Source organism: Hirundo rustica, chromosome 2, assembly GCF_015227805.2.
Source record: "Hirundo rustica isolate bHirRus1 chromosome 2, bHirRus1.pri.v3, whole genome shotgun sequence".
Taxonomy (NCBI): Eukaryota; Metazoa; Chordata; class Aves; order Passeriformes; family Hirundinidae; genus Hirundo; species Hirundo rustica.
Window position 1 is genome coordinate 49,811,073 of NC_053451.1, and position 24,135 is coordinate 49,835,207.

The following is a 24,135-nucleotide window of genomic DNA, read 5'->3' on the forward strand; positions in this document are numbered from 1 at the left end:
CATGACACAGAATGATTCTGTTTTACTTAGTCTACTTGCCTTCAAAAGCATCAATAAATCAACAAACCAGAGGTAATTAAGGAATAAAAACAATACTAAGGGCTTGATTTAAATACATAAACCCTGGAACATTCAGGACTCAACCTCAGCTCATCCTGTCTGTCCCTGTGCAAAATGTTTAAACAGCAAGTGAGCTTATCTCTTCTAGATGTGTTTGGTGGATGGAAACCGAATTTAATGCAGCTTCCCTGTCTTTTATCTGCTTTCATCAGAACCCTATTGTTATTTTAACCTTACAGTGACTTGATTAAAGTAATGTCCTAGCAAAAAAAAAAAAAAATTGCCTGGGTGGCCTGAATATTATACCTCCATATTTTTTATGAGGTGACCTTTCTGAGTTCAAGAAACCATGTTTGATCACTGGTTTTGAGTGGGAGTTTTGCTTGTGAGGATTATGAGTGCACTACAAGGAAAGCCTACTTGATTTATGCATTATTTTTCACTGAAGGTACAAAACAAGTAGCCATCAACTTAATGCCACTTAATGCTGAAGGCTTTAAAGGCTCACATAAAGTCAGCCTTTTTACAGAACAGCAAACAATCACGATTCTAGGTTAGGGTTATAAATGAGTGAGTAAATCACTTATGCACTGCTGCTGCCGTATGTCTTGCTCAGACGTTCAGTGGGTGGTTTCATAATGTTCCACAGCCTACAGAGCTCTTTTTTTTTTTTTTTTTTTTTTTTTGTGTGTGTGTGTGTGTGTGTGTGTGTGTGTGTTTGTGGTTTTTTTTTTTTTTTAATCTAGTTTTCTATTTTTATTTTTCTATAAGAAAACAAGAGGCAGCTTTAGCTCTACTACCCACCCCATGCTTGTCACGTGCTATATTACAAAGTATGAAAGGACAAAATTTGTTTACAAATGGGATAATATCGAACGTGTCTAAAATGTGGTCTGAGATACTTTATTTGTAAGAACTTGCACACTCAGGAAGGCATTTTGTGGTGGCCACGTGAAAAATGATTCCATGTAATGAAGAGACTTAGGAGTTGACTAATAAAAATGTAGGGACCGCATGGGCAGCAGACTCAATGGCTGGAGTCTGACCACACCACCCTACCAATCCTCACAGAAGAGGAAGGATCAGGGGCTAAAAGTCCTCAAACATGCTCCAAATTACTAGAAGAATGCAATCTCATTGCATGGAAAAACAAATTTGCAACAGCTTAGACTACTCCTTCCCCCTCCTGCCCAAATTCAAGATTAAAGGGAGACATTGAACTTACAGTAGATCTATTTACCAACACTCTCTCTCAAGGAAGAGAGATCATATCAAGGACCCTGTGATAAAGACAAAGATCTAAAACAGGTAACTGGGGCACTAAATTTGTTCTGGATCATCAAGCAGCTCAGTGGCATACCCAAGGAAGGTAATTGGTACCTTACCCTGGAACCTATGGCACTATCCACTGTCCTCTTGAATTAGATATACCAAAAAGCAGCAAAGGCTCAATTTAAATTAATGAAGAGCATAAGTAGCTATGTGTCTGTGAGGGTGCCAACAAAGAACCGTTCTGTGGGAGGATCACCAACACATGCAGTGTCTGAAAAGGAGGTGAAGGAAATTAAGAACATAGAAAAGGTTACAAATAATATAAATTCCTGTAAACTTACAAATCCAAATCAGAGGTTTTTACATGAGAAAAACAAAATGTCTGATAGCCATAAAAAGATCCTCAAAACACAGACAGAAAATGAGTGCACATCAAGATGGCATGAGGAACACTGAGATCAAAGAACCTGAGTGGGCTGAATGATAGTGCATGGCAGGATGCTGTCCAGAAGAGAGGTGACGCTGAGTTTATTCTTGGGGTACTGTTCAAGCACACTGCTTTACTGCTCCTACTGCTCTGATAAAAATACTTGGTAAATATAGGAAGCTTCCTCAGCAGTTATGGTACATTACACAAATTTTTTGCTTGTTCACTCTTTTTCTTTCTTTCTGTCTCTCTCTGTCAATGAAAAATGTCTTGACTATGCTAAGTGGTTATGTCTGGGAAACTGGATGTGATGGGGGACACATGATAATTTTCCCTTTCCCCAGGTTTGTTATGGGATCTTGCATTGGACTTGACATCACAATCATTAGTAGAGGACTCTGTGAAGAGCATAAAGGGTGCCAAATGAAGTAGTGTTGTCAATTGAATAGTCCATTTTCCTTTCCATTTTTGTTAACACAGTAGCAGTGTACTTACTGACTAGAAAACATATCCCCCACCCTTTTGTTTCATCATATGAAAATCTTGGCACTCATTCCCTGCAACATGAAAGCAAATGCCTGTAGACATGCCTGGTATATAACAAGTGCCTGTCATACTGTGATGTGAGCTGAATTGATTTGAAGGCAAACACCTTGACAGACAGGCCGTCAGAGCACACATAAAAATAACAGAGAGATAAACGAATAACAATGGTGCACAGCATATCCCTGCTCTTTCTAATGTGCTTGGTGAGCTCTTTATTCCATATAAATAAAAAAAAAAAGACAGGAATGGTGGCTATTTTAGCAACAAAAGTCAGAAAAAACCCAGTATCATCACCCTAGCCTACAAATCTCGTGTGCTAAAGAGGGACAAGCTATTTCTGCAAGCTTCACACACTGAAAACAGACTTTCCTCCCAGACCTTTCACAAAGTCTTTTTTCCCTCTTCAGTAACAGCACCTACCATCACCACTTGGCAGGTTGCAGAGACCTGTACCCATTTCTGTCCTTTCCCCATCAAACTTCTGCAAACCATAATTTCCAAAATGTGCCCAGCACTAGTGGAAGCACAACTTGCAACTCTCAGATTGCTGAGACCCAGAAAAAAGCAGCAAACCTCTGGCTGTGTGCAGTAGCAAATACAGCAACAAGACATGTCCAGCATGGTGTTTCAAAAGGTGCCAATAACCCCAAGCAGAACAGGATGTCAGGATAATGCAAAGAATTCACTTTTTGCCCTAGTTGTCCCTGCCATCAGTCACTGTGACCCCTCCTCCTAAGTAAATGAAATCAATCAGCAGGGATTTCTGTAAAATACATAAAACAGTCATCTTCCAGACTCTACCAGAAGATAAATGGTTCCAGACATTGGACTGCAGCCATTTTCCCACACATGCTACAGTGTTTTGTCATCCATATTGGGCCATAATAGTGAGTGGGTTTTACTTTTTGGTTTTTGTTTTTTTTTTTTTTTTTCTCAGTCAGCAGCCAATGCTTCTGCTTCTAACTTGTACACTAAAACCACAGCAACAGGAGTAATTTTTCCGTAGAATTCGTAATAGAACAGTTTCACCCCTAGTCAGACAGTCTGGGGTCTTGTACAGAACTTTGACACTTTTCTGCTACAGATAGTATCACCTTATCGCTCCCAGCTGGAGCTCCACAAACCTTTTTAGGATTAAAGTATATCACTCCATATACATGCCACTGAAGTGAAATGAGCATGAAATTATAAGCAATGCATACTTTATCTGAGAACCTGCTAACAAGAAATAATAGGATTGCTTACAATATCTCATGTTGGGTTTTGTGCTAATTTCAAAGAAGGATACAAGTATATGACAAAAGATGCATTACAGTGTGAGTTTTCAATTAATTTTAACATATTTTCAAGCAAGTCCTTAATAATCTGTTAACATAAAATGCACTTTGGAAAGAACCATGGGGCTTTTTCATTATTAAGAAATGTGCAACCAAATTCAATCCTTAATTAAATCAGGAGTAATTTTATTAACTACAGTAGACTAAAACCTGACTTACATCAGTGTAACTGAGGGTAGGATTTACCCCCGGGGTGTTTATACACTGTAGTTCCAGTTAGTTTAGATCTATTTGGGTGGGAACTGCTTTCCCCTTTCCAGAAAAAATATTCTTGCCTACCCTTTTTCACCTCGCAGCTGGGGCCAAAACAGCCTTTTCTTCTAAGATATTTTTCTGAAAGGTTGCAAACAAATCTTATCCTCGACAGAAGGTGACCTTATTAAACAAAAACCCCCACCCTCTGAAGTAAGGGACACCAGCAGTTTTAAAGTTTGTTTACAAGTTTTTAAACAAGCCACCTCAAACAGATAAGCTTATTTGCATCTTACAAATAAATAAAAACTTTAAGTAAAAGCTGTTTAATACAGGAGCTACTTATGCCTGTTTTCAAAGCTAAAAAGCCCTTTCAGACAGTATTAGCTGCCGTATTAAACATCCCTCTTCCAGTATAGAAACTTACTGTCCACAGATATCCTTGGGCTCCACTGTACCTCTGTACCAAAATCACTTTCTTCTTTACTTCATTTTCTGTTCCCTTGAAATCGGATTCCCAGCTCCTGACAGATGGCTCCTCTGTCACCGAGCTCTGCTTCCGCCTCCTTATCGCTGCCAGCTAATACTTCCACGATGCTTAGCTGTTGTCTGCGGAGCTGTGCTCTACATCATTTCTACTCTGATCAATGCTCTGCTTGGTTTTAGGTTGGTTTCTAGTCCCGCCTCCTGCTCTTGAAGAAACGAAAACTCACAGCTGGATTTTCTATAAATCATCCCTTTTAAGAGCGGCTGAGCAAGTATGGCAAATACTACAGCTAAGACCTGCTGCTCTATTTGAAACTTCAAAAACAATTCCTCACCTTAATGATGCACACATGAAAGTTAATCATGTACTAAAATCACTAATACTGAAAAATAGTGGCCAGATAATTGTGACCTTCAGGGCTTAGATGCTGATTAATGTAATACAAAACTCCTCTCTGTTCCAGGGGGGAAATATGGTAAAACCTACTGCCTTGGTGAGCTGCTTTATATAGTGCTGTGCTTTGAACAGGAGCTTGTCATTCTTACAACGATAAATTTACATTTGCAACACAGAGCTTTCTGACAGACTAGCCCAGTGTACACACTGTTTAGGCTAGCTAAGCTTGAAAGAGACTTTACCATCACAGCAGCTCTTCTGAAGCGTGGGCAGGAAATACTTTTATTTTCTGCACAGCACTAAGTGCACTACACAGCGCTGAGCTCATTACCATGTTCAACAAAGCGTGGAGTATAAAAGCAAGGTGGTACCATAAAGCCAGCACTATGAACTTTGTTCCCATGAAAACAGCAAAACAGAGCAGAGCTTCTGTAAACTGTTAATTGTTCTAATCCTCTAGATCTTAAGAAACTGTGCTGTGGAAATGAAAAATGACTGGGCAGATCTGGATGCAGTCTGAATGGGCTGCGAAATCCTGGAGTTTTCTCTAGGGTTTTTCGATGGCGAGAGCTGCATCCCAGCTAAAATGTTGCCAGGTCTAAAACCATCTCCTCCTTTCTTACTAACAGCTGCCTGTGTCCTGGTGGCCCAAGAGTTCCCCTGTCTGCTGCCCACACTGAAGAGCAGCTGAGCTGCTGCTGTAGTCCTGATGAACTCCTCGGGTTTCCGATCAGGGAAGTTTGCAAAGCAGCATGTGCCAACAGCGGCTCTTCCCCAAGTGTGCCTCTCAACTCCCAGCAAGCTTGGACCCGTGGGCTTCTCCTGACAGCTGCTGGAGCTGGACTATTGCATCACTAGTCTTCTATGAGTATATCTCATCCCTTTTTGAGTCTCGTCCACCCTACCATACCGTGTTCCAAAAATGCAGTGGAAAAACACCAAAAAAAGCACTTTTGTCTATTTATTCTGACTCTCGAACCACTTCATTACATACCCCACAATTCTCCACAGTTCAGTTTTTCCACATGATAGATGTTTTGTGGGCTTCTGTCAGATCAAATTTGACTGTCTCTTTTCCCTAAGCTGAGGTATTTCCTCTGTTTCATTCTGGGGCTGGTCAGCCTTTCTGCACATCCCCACAGGTACTGCTGCTCCCATAAGTACAGCAGCCAGCCCTTTAGAACCTGAGAGAAGCTGATGCCACAGCACCCAAGCTGAAACCTTGCTCCCAGTCCATGATTGATGTTGTTGAAAATACTCTCACATCCTTTGCTTTCAGTTCTGCAGACAATAAGTGAGGATAGTCAGTTGTCACCTTGTGGTCTCCACCATCATGGCATGAGTGACCTGCGCACAAGAATTCCAGAACAACCACACCAGACTGATTTCCAAATGGATATTAGCCTGGCAGGCTAGGAGGAAGCAGTATGGATTAAGCAGCCAGGAATGCTCTGAGCCAAGGGCAACACCACTCTGATGCAGCTACTACTCTCTTAACCAGCAGTCGTAAGACTTAGGTCCTGGGCCCCTGTCCAAACTGTATCTCAGATCTGAAGTGCTGCAACGACAGTGCTCTCCTGTGGATGCACTGGTTCATCAGTGCCAGTAATTTGATGATGGAGAGTGAAATGAGCATGGGTAGAGAACTACCCCTGCATCCAATCCAAATATGTAATGGTAAATATAGCAAATCAGCTTTCCAGGTGCTGTGGTACATTCAGTACTTAACAGCTGTCAAAAAATGCCACATAACTGATTAAAATTACTTGTTTGACCTTTAAAGTGGATGTGAAAATCCATAAATGAGACCCATCAGTAGTACATATCCACTTGAATAATAATAGAATTTTGAATCCCTAGAAAAGGTTTCCAAAGAGATTAAATACTCAACCCTATATGGATGGAGATCTTCCAAGAACTTTTACAGAGCATTTTGTTTAATGTCTGGAGTAATGTTTATGGTACAGAGGGCAAGATTTGCTCTTTCTCTGCCCTGAGATTGCTGACCATCACCCGGATAACAAGAAAAAATTTTTGCTGCAGGTGGAAATAAATATATCTATTCTACATCATCCTCCATGTGCTTTAGTTCCAGAAAGTGCACTGAGTTTGGGGATGGAAGGGAAGATCTGCTGCTACCACTAGTGAGTATTCAGTTCACAGGCTCAAACTAGAGCAAATCCCCAACAAGGCAGCAAAATGTGGTAGCATAGATAGTGATTTATCAGGACTTTTTCTCTCTGCAAATGTTTTATTGGGCCACACTACTTGCTAATTGTGAACACAGCCCTACAGCAGCCCAGTACTGCTGAACCCAAGGCCATGGAATGAGCCCAGGTCCCAGGTAACAATCCCCTGCATTGTTGGTCCCTGTTTTGGACCCCTTCTACCAACTTCTTCCTAAGCAGCGTGAACATGAGTCCGTCTGTGTTCCCTGGCTGTGGGATCCCTCACTCTCCCTTTTTTGGTAGTACTTTTTTGGATGGTTTCCCAGGGATGAAGAACAACAAGATAGTTACACCTATCATTGTTGTGCAGCCCTCACTTCCCCCTCACCTGGAGATGGTTGTGAGATTTGCCAGGACACTGCTGGCACACCAAGATCACAAATTGTTTCAGCTCCCCATAACTGCACTTGGGAAGGGGAAGGAGAAGGAATAAATGACTTGCCATTTCCGCCCAGTGACTTGTAACTAGAAGAGCTCAGACTTCATGCAACCAGGATAGCTGTGCCAGCTTGGCCCTAAACTCCTTTAAGAAATTGTATATATTTAGTATGCCAAGCCTTCTACAATGAGGCTGTCCGGGGAAAACTTTTAACAGTTTAAAAGCACTCTGACTGTAGAGTATTTGCCTATAATGTGGTAAACAGAATTATTAAAAACCTTGCCTTTTGAACCTTAAAACTCTAAGGTACTCAACAACACATTTTTTCTTCTGTCAGATTTTGCTTTGCTATGACAAAATGCATGAGACACTAGACAGATGTGGGAAAGCCTTGAGTTCTTTGAGAAGAAACAACAGGTATGAGGACACTGATGGAAAAGTGAGCACGGTGAAGATGCCTGTCTATGAAGACAAGCACTTGTGACTGCCTACAGATCCTCTGCACCAATGTTCTGCAGCCTTCCTTCTCTGACAGTCTGAACATCCATTTTCAGCTGAAACTTCTCCATAGCTGAGTTACAATTAGGTCCTCCAGCTCAAGTTCACCTTGTTAGTTTTAAACATCCAGATGAAGGCAACAAGCCCAGCCAGGAGATCTTTGGATCCTGGAGACTACAGCACAGCCCTGTTTCAGTTTCCTTTGATAAAAGGAAAAAATAAAGCCATTTCCTCTCTAACAGCTTTTCCAAATCCCCTGATGCAAGCTGAATGGGGGCTGGATCACAGGGAATGAGAACTGAATGCAGCATTACAGATGTGCCCCCCTGTGCCATGTACTCACCTCTCCCATGGGAATACACTGCCAGACAGAGCCGATGGCCAGGCTGCACTGCCAGCCCACATTTTGGGAGTGACTTGCAATTATTCTCCAGTCTGCAAACGCACTCAAGCCTTTGATCTCCACTGTTGCTCCCAACTGCCAGCCTCCCAGATTCTGCCAGCATTTCCTGCTGCTGTTCCCTAATCACGCTACCACACCACTGATAACCACGGTACAACTTTAAACTGAACTGCCTGCAGAGGAAGGGCACACGGAGCCAGTACCCCACTGCATGACCCCTTCCTTTCTTCCCACTTTCTTACTGCATATCCTCTGCTAATCCTGGCAGATTCTGGAGAACTCGAGCCAAAGGTTTTAATTTGTGCTACCGGGAATGGATGAACCCTGTTTTCAGGTTTCCCCTAGAAACACACTCATATTTTCTCCTAAAGATGATGGAATTTGATAAGTTAGAGATAAGGAAACATAAAGTGCTGCATCACTTTCAGCAAGAACACAAGGGGGAAAGGAAAAATAATTCTGGGTTATTACTATTTGAAATTCTCCATCAAAATGGATATTTTGAGGCAAAATCAAAATAAAAAAGCAAATTGAAAACATTATATCTAGAACAGAAAACTATAATAATAACATGTTGAGTGGGGGATTTTCTCCTGGGCAGCTTTCATGCAGTAGATGGTCTTACTTCTGACTGCCATTTCCCAAAGAGATCAAATGAATTTGCCATTCATTTAGTATTTGTTACATAAAGTAGGACAGTTGTGCTATCTCCACCTGATAAGAAAGCCATACACTTCTGCATTTTAATATCAAACACATTCTTCAAATAATCAAAATATACATTATCTAACTTACTTTTCAGGAAAACCTCTCTTATAATCGGTCCTCATTTAGTCTTTCTTCTGCTGGAAAATCTCTGGAGCTAACATGGCATATCTCTGCGTCACATGTGTTCCCTTTAATAGCCAACATAAATGTTTTTCAGCTCTGGACTCTACAGCTTGAGTCTCACTTGTGAAAGCCAAGCAGTGCCTCTCTGCTTTACTCATCACGCGACCAAAGGGCTGACGATCTTCCGCTTGTCTGTGGGCAAAGCAGGGGCTCCCAGAGCCCGGCCCAACACAATCCCCCTTGGTTTGATCGAACTGATCAGCTGATAAATTCCATCCTGATCCAAGCACTCCTCAGCAAGCCCTGTTTCCCAGTATTTTTCCCTTCCCAAGGACCCGCAGTGCGGCGCTCGATTCAACGGCATCTCCCCGCAATGGCCTCTGTGCTCGTGCAGGCTGGGCCTGGGACAGTGTGGCTGTACTAAGGGCACGCTGTGTGACAGGGCATCTCAAAGGCCCTGAAAATGGCACTTGCCATGCTTCGATGACAGCAAGCCCTGTTTAACATGAGCTTCACTTTGTGGGTGACAGAGGCACAGTATTTCATTAGTATGCTAAAATGCTTCAAAGAGTCCAGAAATAAAAATTCTTGGAATTGCTGCATGAGTCAAAACTTTAAGAAGTTTGTATTAAAATATGAATCACTGGCTTGCTTCAAGGGAGGAAAAAAATTCTTGTTTTCAGCAGAATGTTAATTGGGTGTCCTGAAAATCAGTAATTAAAAACACCATTAGTAGACAATAATCATCTGCAGTGCTAGTTTCCTTCTGTACATAAAAGGCTTTAAAAGGACAGAGCAAGAGAGAAAAGTTCAGCATCAGCATTTGCCTCAAGACCCAATGCACCCAGGGGTTGGCCCAGCATCCCTTGTGCAGGGAAATGAGAGCTAGAAAAGATATTTTTGTTGCTGTGAATAAAAGTTGGATTTCTGAAGCTATATGCCTACACCATTCAAAATTAACTTGTTCACAGAAAAACCTGAAATGTCATCCTGAGGGACAGCACCACCATCGCTATCACCCCCCTGCACGTCAGAGAGAAGTGCCACCACCCTTTGCGGAAAATGCAGCCACTCTTTGCTGTGTAACAACACAAGGCTGGAAGCAAAGTGCATGGTTTCCAAATTAAACAGCAGGAGTAATTTCTGCCAACAGGATGTAATTACTCCTCTTGTAAAAGAGCTGTGGAACACTTAATGGTTTGGAGCACTAATACATATGGAAACAGAGTGTTCCACAAATACCCAGCCAAGTGCTAGAGCACCACTGGCTTGGGAAGCAGTAAAGGGCCGAGAACACATCCTGTACTGCCTAAGACTTCAAGGGCCTCCTTCCAAATTCTGCTCTAGTGGGACTGATGAAGTTTCTGTAACAGGTATGGTCACTGCCCAAGGTGAAATTTCTTGTGTCTCACAGCAGCTGTAGTTAAGGCATTGTGTCATAGTGCTAAGTATAGATTTATCACCATCATATTTCAATGCCAGGTCTGTGACTATTCCAGGTAATTTATCTGACTAGACGGCTATCTTCCCAAACATCTCTTTATGAGCAAGGAGAATCTGAGACTGTGTCAAATATATCAAGGTAATTCCACAGGATATATGGAATCTCAAAGCTGATGTGCTACTGATAGTATTTTTCTTAAGGCCTAACCAAAATACATTTTCAGATCAGAAATAAATAACAGCATTTAAATGCAGACATTTTAAAATTATGGCCAGAACATTCCCAGCATCTGAAAGCTCCTCCATAGAAAGTGTATTTGTTGAGTGAAGGATTTGAGACCTTAAATACCCTATACAACTCAGCTCTTATATTTACATGCAAAAATTCATAGCTATATTTAGGAAAACAGACAAGCAGAGTTCTCCACAAAGCAGCTCTCCTGGTACAAGTTTTTTACTACCTTTACTACTGCAGACTGGAGCTTGGGAGAAAACAAGTGTCCCAGCACCTCCGCCTTCACTTCCACTGAAAACATGAAGTTTTCATAACACATCCATATATGTAAGACCCCGAGACAAAACCAGCTCCACTCACACCTCTCACAGAGTAACATGCATTTCACAGAGATTTTAAGGTGGGATTTATTAAAATTAGGAACACTACTTCTTATCACAGGAGAAAATTGTCCCTAACCAAGTAGAAAAGACAATTTTTTTCTGCACAGCCCTGCCTCAAACATCAGCAGAAAAAAATGCTTACATGCAGACAACTCATCTAAGGAACTCTGTCGCTTAACAGGCTGTAATCACGACATCAGAGGTTTATTTTGAACAAGCACTTAGGGGAATGGGCATGAATTCTCCATGTTAGCAATGGCCCCTCCGTGTGTGATTCTCTCATCCTCACACTGACTGAAAAGAAAGCGAGTCTGTCTGGTGACAATTTCACAATATATAATTTATTTTTTAAACATGCAAAGGTTCTTTTTGAACAAAATTCAGCATGATTGAAGTATGAAACCTTGTCTTCCTGACCTTTCAGATATCCAAAAAATCTAACATTTGGTTCTTTGGTCAGTTGTGCTATTGACAAATTAATTTTCTTTCAACACACACATGCACAAAAAACATTACTAATCATATTTCAATTACCATCATCCTTCAGATCTTTTAGCATGATATACAGAGGGGGGGAAAATGAAAGAAAAACAAAATCTGGCAGTACATTTTGCAGCTTTGGGCAAAGAAGATGATGGATTCTCCCAAAGTAATTTCCTGCAAAGTGAGATTTGATATAAGGATCTTGATTATGTATGTCAGTGCTGGGAAGGTACCCAGACATGTGAGACTATCATTTTCAACCAGTGCAGCCAAGGCAGAGGCCACTACTGGGTTTTAGAAATGAAGAGCATTAGTACTAGGGAACAGAAAGGAAAGATTTTTCAGAAGAATTGGAGACAGCAATAATTGATTTAACTTACAATACTCTACCACCTCCTAAGATGGTCCCAATTAGACCTATTTCTGCATACCACACTTGGTGAATGATGGCACACTTGGTCTTGTCCTCCTCTAACTCTCTTGGCAAAAGCAACAAAGACTTCCTAGCACTAAAAGGCCATCCTGTGGTTTTGTTTTCAAAAATCACTTCTAGGAAAAATGAGAGGGTAAAAAAAAACCTCTGTGAGATACTCTGTATCCAAGGACAAAGCAGAATGGTTCCATGCGAGTAATTTTCAGTCTTTGCTGAAATGCAGGCTTGGCATTTGTGGTATGAACTTAGAAAAGCCATTACCAGTAATTCTGTCATTTCAAGTGTTTGCAACACATGAGAAATAAGTGCTTCTAAAATGAAAATCCCATCCTAACCACTTCAGGAACACTTACAGATCAACTTCCTACAGCTTCAATCTAAATCCATTTCACTGTATTAAAAAAATATTTTTGGATGCTCTAAGTAAACCAAGGCATTCAGCCTGTGACTTGAGCAAGAGGTTTTCAAACAAAAATGTTGCATGAACCAGTACCTGATCAAGGAGACATCACATTTCCATTTGTTCACTTGAAGGACTGCTTGTTGGATTAACCCAAAGTGAGCCTGCAGTCCAGCAGGCTCCCATCTTCAATACGGCCAAAAATAAACAAAGAAAAGAAAGGGTAACACGTGTGCAGCCACTTTGCAGGAAAGTTTTAAGTGGTCTAAATTAATTCCTTTGTTCCTACTGACATACAGAAACTGCTTCTCTGAACTCTGATGAAGACTCCATCTCTGAGCTTCATTTTTATTTGCTATATTTAATGACTGCTGTTATAAACCAGTCTAAATAGGAAAGCTAAAACCAGAAAGAAAATACAAGATTTGGGTCTTTCAAGCACCAGGTCAGGTTTATAAGCAACAAAGCAGGCAGTGTGCTCCGATGGTCTGTGTAGTCCCAGCAACCTGGAGTCTCCCCTCTCCCTTCCCAGCAGGACTATCTGACAGTGTCATGGAAAAGACAGGTTTTTAAAGTCTCCAATAACCGAATTATCAAACAAAATTAAGGGTCAGGATTTCTGTGGGCACATGAACAAATGTGACGCACAAGGGATTTCAAAGCAGCTTTTCCCACACACCCAAACCCTCTCCGATGCCTTTGTTTTTGATGTCTCGCACTGCGTGAAGTTGTACGATAATGATCTCGCTGTTAGAACACACGTTAATGTTCCCCCTTGACACAGGCACACCTATTGACACAAACGTGGCGGCGCTGCTTGTGAAACCCCCTCGCCTCCGTCCTATCAACCCGAAATCAGGCTCCGGAGCCGCCGAGGGCGTGGAGACAGCGCGTACAGAGGGAATGTTTGCACAAGCCTTGTTTCCATAGGAAACCAGCGCAAACATATCCCCGCTCACCCAAAGCACACTTTTCCAGGGGCAGGGGCTGGGAAGCGTGCAGCTCTGGCCGCTGCCCGCTAGAGGCCGTGAAGCCCTCACGCCTGCCCCGGCCCCGGCCGTCACAATCCCGCGACGAGGAGATGAGGAACGGGAAGCACCAAAAAAAGAGACACATTTTCTTCTGACATTAAAATCTTAACGCATCCTCAGTGCAGCGAGGCACCCCAGTCCTGGCAGGCCAGTGGGGGCAGCGGGACCTGCTGTGGTAGCCAGCTCTGCTCGCCAACATCTGGAAACCCGGGCAGGAGATGGATGAGGAGGATGATCAGAAAAATGAGAAGCTACAGCTGGCTGGTGGGAAGCTACTCCTCTGTGACATGCCCAGAGTAAACAACGAGGAGCCAAATTTAATGGGTCACGTTTAAAATTAATTGTGCTTTTTGAACGTCACTCATTGGAGCCTGGCAAGCTGCAGCAGTCAACAGAAAGGATGCCAAGCATGAGGGGGATTTAATGAGCAGCGTTAGCCGGAGAACTGCAGCAACAAACACATGTGCACAGAAAAACACCGTGGAGGCTGGTTTGTGGGGAAGAAATCCGAGGGTGTTTCTCAGTACACCGAGAAACACACAGGGTTAGTGTAACAAAAAGAAGCAATATTCAGTTTCTCCAGTTTAACTCCAAACGGGGCTTTGCTGGTTATTCAGAGATTATATCTCACCTCTCTGTGAAAGGGAAACAGACGAAAATTATGAGAGGAGACCTGCCCAGAGCTGTGCTCTAAGGGAGTACATCAAACCTGGACTTGCACAGGAGGCACAGGAACATGGCCCCTACAGAGCCTAAGGCTGGAAATCACATCTAAATGTCTTCTTGTAAGCTTGTGAAAGCTTATCTAGAAAACTACAAAGGGTCGATGTAGATCAGATCATTCTTCACAGCTATTGATTGTCCTGCTTTTTGCAATGTTGAATTTCATGGGGCATTGTGCTGTGCATACACCTAGCTTAATTATGTACTATTTTAAGTTCCTTTACATTCTGCCATGTGGATTAGTTAAATACTTTTGTGTCTTCTGCAACCTCTGTCATGTTCCACAGTAGTGCCACAGATCATTAAACAGCATAAAAGTCACACAATTCCTGAAATGAAATTTCAGGCAGCCCAATAAAAACCAATGACCTTAGTAAAAACATATATTTATGTGTCTTGTATTGCTCTCAAGTACTTGGCAACCTTGTGGTGAGGCATTCTTTTAAGACAAGGGAGTGTGGGTCTAAGAACCTACTGGTTCGTGGTCAGACATCTCAAAAGCATTAAGGCATGATGCAAAATGTGAGTGCCACTGCATCCTTGGATTTTCCATTTCCTGCATCCTTTCCATTTTACAGGAAACTAGTGATCAGGTAGTTTGTATTCAAGTGTACAACTCAAGCAGTTCAGTGTGGAGGAAGAGGATGTTGGCTTTTGCATTTCATAAGGATATTTAGTGGTAGCTGTTGGTAAGTACCTCAGTGCAGGAGGCTGTTTGGGTTGATGCCCATTGCGCTGCTGGGCTGAGGCTGACACCCCCCAGCACGGTGTGACGGGGATCCTTGGGCTGTGGCACTTGGCTTGTCCCGATGCAGCATGCAGGGATGCCACAGCAGAGCTCATGCTGTGACAGCAGCTCCAGAGCAGGAGGAGACCAACACACAGTTTGTGGAGGGTGCAGCACACTGGCACGCCAAACCATTGTGCTGGGAGCAGTGTGCAAAACACTGTCTGGGGCTCTTGCTGGGACTGGTCCTTTATCAAAGGAGGGTAAATAAATTTAAGACAGATCTGGCAGCATTCATGAAGACAATTTTTTTTTTTTTTTTTTAGAAACAGAAGTCTGGTGGTTTGTTAGCAAAAGAAAAGCGGGGAAGCGGCACAAGTGTTTTTCCACTTCATGAAGGTGACTATGAGGGAGTGGGGTGCCTGGAGATGTAGAAGCTCATCCCCACCTCACACTTCCAGCCCCAGCTCCACTGGGCAGCTTGCAGTCCCTCTGGCCAATGCTCAAGGAAAAGCTGGGTCCTTATCTCTAATGTTCCAGTCAAGCGGCCCCGAGAGCAACCCCAGGTGTTCATGCAGTCTCTAATCCCATTAGGGCTCTTTTAAAGCAAGTGGTTTGTTTTTTGTTTTTTGTCCTTTTTTCTGTTGTCACAGAATTTACAATTAATGGGTTTGCAGTTATTAGGCAGTTAGAGAAGTTATTTGCACTTTGCAATTTGCTGCCAGAAGTGTAGCAAGAGACAAGCACTGAGGTCCTCGTGAATCCCACAGCTGCTGTGACTTTTCCATGTGAGGAAAGAACAGTTGCCGGAGGCATTTCAGAGAAATGCAAGAACACAGGAACAGTTCATTAATACTGGAAGTGAATTTGCAATTACTGAGAGCAGATGGCCAGCTCACACAGTGAATGAACCTTAAACCATCTAGACTTACAAGACTACTGCAAACATTGAAACACTACCAAATTAAAAAAAAAAAAAAAATCAAAATCCTACGTGCTCACAGTCAGAAGTCAGCTCAGATTTGGATCCTATATATCCTATATACAGTAGCTTAAGTCCAGATAAAGCTGTCAATATTAAACGGAGTCAGTGGATTTACCACAGAGTTCATGCCCCTTCTTTTTACTTGCATAAAAAACCTCTCAGAGCTGTTCAAGATAAGCAAAAATAACAAGAACCTTAATAAAATAACAGTATCAGCATCATTAATTAAGCTAGGAATCAAGCTAATCCTCCCTTGTACCACTGCAACTCAGCTGTATCAGAGATGTGGTAGCAGCATTAATAAGAATGGAAATCAAAGCTGGAGTTACATGACTTAAGTTTTTCATTAATTTACAGTCCTCTAACAAAAAAACACCATACACACACTGCTTTAACAAATGTATCTGTGATGCACTCCAGAGCTGTTGAATTCTTTCCATACACAGGCTGATTGTAAAGGCTCTGTGAAGGAGCTTAAGAGAGATGTGTATCTTGAAAGCACTCCTCAGTGCAGCTCATGGACAAATTAGAATTATTATTGCTATAGGCATGTAACAGTACATATGTGCAAAGGGAAGGGCTTACTTAGCACCACGTGCATTTCCCCCTGCCAGCTCTTCATTTGGCTTGGCAAACAAGACTGTAATTACTGGGGAGAAGAGGGAAGCTATAAGCAAAGAGCTCTGTTGCATGGTTCTTCCTGCACACGTCCAGGGAGTGAAATGCAATGGCTCCACCAGCTCTGAGAAGGCCATCCTTCAAAATCTTTTTCCCTGGGACACAGAACTTCAGCAGCTGAGCTGTGTACCTCTGGACAGCAAACAGTGAAGGCTCCCTAAGGTTAACATGACCTGCAGTTTACAGGTGTTTACAAGAGCTCCAGCGCTGTGTGGATGTCAAGGCAGCCGGCAGGGAGAGTCGGCACTTCAGATTTGCCAAAGCCTTGCACAAGAAGGTAAGCGCAGTTGGACCGCACTCCAGACACCAGCCAAAAGGCTGCAACAGCAACTAGGGGTGTAGGCAAGGTATGTGACTTAAAAAAGAATGGTAATTGGATTTTCAGAGGAGGGAGGGATGTTGGCTTGGTGGCACTCACGATCAGTGCAACTTGCTGAGCAAGGAATAGCGATAACTTAGAGACAGATCCCTCCAGTCAAGAAAACTGCTAACAAAACATCCAAAGACTTTTTTTCCCTTGGTTTCCCTCACAGACTTAAGGGTGTATGAACTTTTACTCACAAGAAGGATAGAATTTAAATTTTCAGAGATGTACTTGTGGCAAAAGGTTCAGGTTTATTTCACACAATCACTTAATTCTTCTCTTAAGCCAGAAATCTGCATAGCAGATCAGTTAGTTAAGAGAGACTTTGATATAATTCAGCAATTTCCTTGCCTGGCTTCATGGCACAATGTACAAAAATATGTCAATGCATGTGATGAGCTTATACTACCAAAAGGCTACTTCCATACCTGCAGCAACAGAAAGTGTGAAGTGTTGTAGCTACTTTCAGATTCCTTCCCTTTACACTTCCTTTTCTAACACAAAAAGTAGAAAGCACAGGATACTTGAAGAGTTTTGCAGTGCCAGCTATTACATTGTTAAGACATTGGTATGTTGATTCAATATCTCAGAACTGCTTTAAAGTTTTCCAAAACTTGAGGAAAACAAAGTTTGTATCGGAAGCTATTTTGACAGAAGGTGGTTTACATATGCATCTATTTAGTAAGCTGAAATATAGTATTAAAAACCTGTTGACTATAAAAAGTTATTTCTAGCAATGTCTTAATAACCCTGGTTATTCTTTGAAACATTTTGCATTTCCTTGAAATTGTGTGATCCCAGAACTATTTTAAGCAGCCTATGCTATTGTATATGCCACAGCAATTCCACTTAGCCTCTGGGTCCAATTCTACGTCTGACTTTGGCCATTAAAAATTAAATTGAATTCTTTTTTCTCCAACAAATATTTATCCCATTGTAGACTGATTAAATATATGGTAGCTCCTTGTAAACTGCTGTGATGACACAATACTTGGACCTCTCTCCATTAGCAAAGACAGATCTGGAGCAGACACTGGCTTACATACTCAGGGATTTCAGATTTCCAGACACATTTCTAATTTTCTATAAATATTTTTTTTCCTTTCTAAATCTGACATTGCTTGTCATTAAGGGCTGGGATTTGGGGGGAAAAAAAAATGCAGAAAATCCCATGGGATTGAAAACAACAGATGTTGTCTGTTTTAAGCTTCCTTTATTCCAAATCACTGAATTTCGTGCTTTTAAGATTTTCCTGCCTCTCTTTTCAGAGGCCCATGATTTGCTCTTTAAATGGATTTTCAAGAGGCTGACTCTGATTGGAATGTATGTGAAAGAGATTTTCTACCTAAAATATACCTTTTTTTTTTCAGTACTAGACACACACTAAAAATATGATAGAAACACCATCAGGGCAGTATCACTGTGTATGCATACTGTGAGCAAAAAACCCCACAGGATACCACCCTGACAAATAGGAGGTGCATGATACTCACTTCCCACTCAAAAGCTCTGGTGCTTCCTGTTCCTCCATTTCAACACTGATGAGCTGCCAACCTCAAAATCCAAAATACTGCCCCAGGACAGCTGGAAAGGGATTTTAAGGCTTTCCTTAGAATTAATTTTCTTCCCCATAACCAGTAACTTTCCTGCACTTGCCTGCCCTTCATCCAGCCAAAGAGCCCCTGCCCTTAGGAGGTAAAACTCATTCCTTCTTCAGGCGAGTGACTGCATCCTTTGAAAAGGTGATGTGATCATGAAGTAATTGATTCCAAAACGGTCTGGGTGAAGAAATAGCTGTGTAATGCTGTGGAAAAAATGCTGAGCAATTTCATCCCTAAGGATATGTCAGGGAAATGATAAACAGGCAAGGATGTTGGGGATAGATTTGATATCCTTTTTTAAAAATTGAGAGGCTTCAAAAAACAGCTATAGGAATTGCTTATGTATTGGATAAAGTAATAGCACAGCAAGGAACAGTAATTTTGCCTATCTAAAAACCCAAACTTGATAAATAGTTCTATGAGGATGCAGTGATATCTGACAGGGAAAAATCTCTTCATTCCAGAAAGAAAACCACAAGAAGAATGTCTGAAATATGAGGATAGACAAATTCAAATTAGAAATTAAGCATATGATTTCATACATTATATATATATATATCTTTGCTGTTGTTAAATTTATGTCTCCTAGTCAATACAGGGTGAGTTTCTGGGAAAGATATTGAAGCCAAACAACCAAATTCTGTTTTCATCACTTTAGATAGACAGGAGGCCAGGCTAAATGAACTAATGGGTTTAAGCTTTACGAGGTCAAACCTTTCTATTTCTATAAACTCTGTGTTTACAGTGATTATATCCATGGTCATTAATAAAAATAATTGGAAGTGACTACCCCTTTGATTTAATCAGATTTGCACTGGTACAAGTTCATTGAATTGCAGATGGAAGAAATATTAAACCTCACCCCTTCACAGATGGTAAGATTTTAACAATGCCTTCACAAAGCCTCAATTGATATTTTATGCCTTGACTTCCTCTTGTATTCCAGTTTTTTCGCACATGCACTATAGAAGCAATAGAAGTTAAGCTGTAATACAGTTTTGCTTGCCAAGCTTGAGTGGATGCAAACATTCATCCATTTGGAATTAGTATCTCATTCATGTTCTTTTATAAATAAAAATCTATTTTCAAGTAAGAAAATAGAAAAAATTAGATTTTCTTGTCTTCAGTAAGGCCATCTTTACTTCCACTTTCTGTAACCTTTTGTTGGTCCTGTGGCTCTCAGGTACTGATTTCTCCTGTTCTTCCATTTGCTCTGGCCTTGTTGAGCAGCTGGGAAAGTTATGTGTCTGCACTACTTGCCACATGCAAGTGACACAGAAATTCAGTTGCCTTTTCTGTAGGATCAAAAGTGATCTTTCTAAATTTTCTTCCAAAATGAAATTCTAACATATACAACTCTCAGAAATACCTCAGAAACTCTCAGACATATTCAACTCTCAGAAAAAGATCGCTTGGCTCTGGCCTGTGCGAATGCCTCTAGATTTTCTAACTGAAGGACAAGGATGCAATGACACAATCCTTGATATAAAATCAAGACCCAGGTCAATGACAACAGCTCCAGCAGGAGCAGCCAGCACCTGTCATGAGCTCCAAGCCCGGCAGTTCTGAGGTATTTTGAGGTCACTTATCTTGAGTCCGTGAACTCGAAAGACCCTCATATGAACAGAAGTGCCCTGAGCTGCACATATGAAAGCCTTTGCCATGATTTCCAGGATCCTGAATAGGGCACTGGGAATCTGGAAACTTGGTCCTGTACCAGCTCAAGGGACTTTGGCAGCTCCGGCTTCCTCAGCAGTTCACCTGCTGAGATACTGAAAGACACTCTGGTTCACCAGAATACTGTCAAATCTGGCAATCTCTTACACAGAGTTTCAAGCCTTTCACATCTCCCAGCCACAAAAGGCCTGAGAGAGTTTAAGTCTGAGAGACTGGAATACCAGTGTGCCCAGCAGTACTCTGGTGCGTGTGTTGGGACTGAGCTGGAGCAGCTGAGGTGGCTGAAGCCTTGAGTAGCAGAGCAGAGAGCAAAAAGACTTCAGACTTTGAGCATGTGTACCTAGATTAGAGAGGAGGGAGAAATGCCCATTCAGAGATATGGGATATGCCAGCATAGTACTGGCAATGGAACCACAGCAGCTGGGGGGTGAGGAGAGAGGAGTGCACAAAATTACATTGGATAACTACTGATAAGGGATTTAGCTAATATGCACATTTCTGATTTTCACTGATGACTGAGGAAACCCTCGAATACACGGCAGTTCAGCCAGTGGCTGTTGTCCTGTTATTCAGAAACTGCCTTAACTGAAATTTAAAAAATTGTACAAAATCAAAAATATTGAAGTTTAGCACTTGTTGACACATTCACTTCTGATGTCTCTTCAGAAAAGATATTTGGGCTTTGACATGTTCCTTCTTTTCAGCATTTTTTCCTTATCTATATAACTTATTGTCACAGCTCTGCAATTTTTTTGACAGCTCTGATCTGTCAGTTGCAGACTTGCTGTAGTTCTAAGGTTCATGGTTCACCTCTTGGCCTGGACTGCTTTTGTCCTGCAGAATATGAGACAGTTTTGGAAACAGCACATGCTGATAATGATTATGATTCACTACAACAGCTCCCCAGAAAATTTTGTGGAAACTATTTTGTCTGACAGTTCGTGTGGACAAAGCATGTCCTATAAATTTCCGTATTTAAACTTTGTGAGAAGTATGCAAAGGTTTCATAAACAGTAAGAGGAAAATAGTTGTAAAGAAACAAAAGAATACATATTTCTGTCAACTTTAACACATTCATCTGGGGAAGTCAGCTACTTTGAGGAGAGACACAATGATTACATGTTTTCAAGAAGCAGCAGCAAGTTGTATACTTCCAGCCTGTTCCTGGGAAAACTCTGATGAGTGGAAAGAGAGCAACTATGAAACACTAAACATGCTGCTAATGTGCGAAGCCCTATGTTCTGGGGAGAGAAGAGCATTCAGAAATAATTGAATCATCCAGGGCTGTGCTCAGTGCATACCCTACGGTGATTATATTCAGAATAGAAGCTTTCAGAATGTCATTTAGTAAATGAAAACAGAGTTGGATACCAGTAATAAACCAGTGCCCTCAAGCTACTCATTTTTTATAGTGACTTAATTGAAACTTACAAATCACTGAGTGCCAGATGCCTGGGAAAGGGGGCAGCACTGAGACCAGGACCAGAGACAGATCCAGCAACAAATCGTGATTTTGCCTCCAGTTAAGAACAGTTTATGGCTACAATTTTCTTCCTCTAGTGATAAAAATGAGCCTGTTGTGCTCTGAGTGCTCAACTGTACTTCCAGGATAGGTACAGAGCCGGGTACCAACTTGTTTTCAACATTCTAATTGCTGATTAGTCCATTAAAATGAAACCAAGCACAAAATTTTGTTTTCTCTTTCTTATTGTAACAAGTAGGCTTTTTAAAACTGCAGTAGCTCCTTAATCACATTTCTATTACCTAATTTGCAAGAAGCACAATTCTATTATCTTTAAAAAGCATGCATACATTTAACTCATACTATTGTCATTCAAATGATATATAACCATTACATTTGGGATTTCTGCCTTTTTATATACGTTTAGCACTTTCTTATTATAAAAAAGGAATCAAACTTAAGCAAGATTTCCAAGTTTTTCAAATTATTACTACTTCTTTTAGAGAGATGTCCCTAACAGAATGGTTCTATTAAACGGTACACCACAAGAACTAAATTGGCTTTGAAAATGTACCATTGTAGTTTTCCAAAGTTGAGGCCTAAGAATAAAAAGCATTTCTCTGGATGCAATAAATCTTCAGTGACGAGTAAAACATGAAGGGAGGCTCTCTCTTCTTGAAAGTAGGGGACACTCCCTTCCTTTCTAATAACGTACTACAAGGCAGAACTCCCAGCCTGTCATTTTAAACACAAACGGCTCATCCGAGTGGTTGAGAATGATTTGGACATGAGTCTGAACATGAGTTTGGGCACTGACATGACTTGCTCAAACCTGAATTAAATCATCCTGGGAGGGGAAAAGGCGTCAGAGAAGATCCTCACACTGCAAAGGCAAAAAACCACCCCCAGCCCTTCCTACCAGGCGTTGCTTCACTCAGGAGTTTTGGCTGCAAGATTTCTACAAACCCGAGTCTCCAGCCAGCGTCCCTCACTCTTGTCCTGCCTATTCTCAGCCCATTTTTCCATTGCTGAAGACTGAGCTTATCACACAACTGCAGTTAGCAGAGGATTTTGCAGCCTGCTTCTCCCATGCAAGAGAGCTTCATCACTTTCTGCAGAAAATTAGTTTAGTGTTAGTTGCTTTGAAGATAATTGCTCGACAACAAATTCACTTCTTAACCTTCATTTACATTTCCTAGAAGTTCTGTCAAGGTTGTGCCTTTGGGGCTGATGCTTTCTGGGCTTAATCTCAGTCCAAAGGTGATTTTCATGCATGTAAATGTAAATTCAAACATTTTAATTGTTCTCAAACCAGACACGCATATGCCATGATATTCCACAGGACCTCTATCCAAAAAAAATCTGTAATTTCTCAGTATTAGGAAAATATTTCCCAGCTCTCACTGAGCTCTAAGGAATACTCCAAGTTAGAAGCAAATCCTATTTCAGAGACATGAAAAAATTAAATAAATGAAATTAATGCAGAACAGCATTGAGCTGCCTGCTTTTCTCACTGGGGTTGGTGTGGGAAACTAGAGTGACATGGAGTAACCAAAGCAAGAACTTAATTGACAGTGTGAGACACTCAGTTCTGTCTCCTGCCTCTCTGGAGGAGCTGTGACAGCCTCTGGCTCTGCTCAGCACCCCTAAGTAGTTGCATCTGCCCCAGCATGTGGATGGCCTGAGCAGCGTCTAGATCCTGGGGCCACCCAGCCCCATAAAGGTTCTCAGTCACCACACACTGTCAGAAAATATTAGTTACCCAGGTTTTCAATAACTCAGACTCCTGGGCGTGTCAGTACCGCAAACATCCGTGTCCATCCTGATTTCATGTATATTCAATATATATATTAAAAATATTTTTTATATATGCGTATTCTTCACTTTCACTAAAAGGTGGGAGCTGGGGTGTAAGATCTGGGTTTATTCATTGCACATCAAACCCTTGCCTGTGTGGTGTGCTATCATCTCTTCACATTCAGCGCAGAGAACCTTTACTTAATTATGGCAAATGGTGTGGGGAAATTAATCATCACAGAACACTGCAAAATAGAAATCAATACTTTTGTGTCTTTCCGAAATGGTCTATTGCTAGATGGATATTCATGGCTATATTCTCTCATCCTGTGAATATTAATAAGGCATCAAAGACATATATATATATATTGAAACCTTATAAACAAGGCTACTGCTAATGCAGGTCCTCAGTATCAATAGCTACCAGCTGACTGATTTGTGGGATGCTAAGTAACAGGTCCAGTATAACACAATCCTTCATTTTCTATTCTGAAACTTGTTTACTTCTGTCGCCATTTATTAAAGGACTGTCCAGCTATAATTAAAAAGGACAGGACAACAATAACCTTTAGTACCTCCTTGCTGTGATAAGCGAGATGCTTAAACAAGAGCTTAGACAGCTGACAGGCAAGTACAAATGGGGCTAAATTCACTTTG

The 24,135-nt window shown here is 41.4% G+C and overlaps 1 protein-coding gene across 7 annotated transcripts in view; it reads right to left on the reverse strand.

Annotated features, from left to right (window-relative positions):
• STARD13 (StAR related lipid transfer domain containing 13) overlaps window positions 1–24,135 on the reverse strand; it is a 288,035-nt gene that overhangs the window by 67,135 nt on the left and 196,765 nt on the right. The window contains exon 1 of one of the 7 annotated variants that reach the window (XM_040056759.1): window positions 4,262–4,475. The exons of the other annotated variants lie outside the window; for them this stretch is intronic. The gene's annotated coding sequence lies outside the window, so the exon portion shown is untranslated. Of the gene's footprint in view, window positions 1–4,261; window positions 4,476–24,135 lie in introns of those variants that run through there. 7 annotated transcript variants of the gene reach the window in all.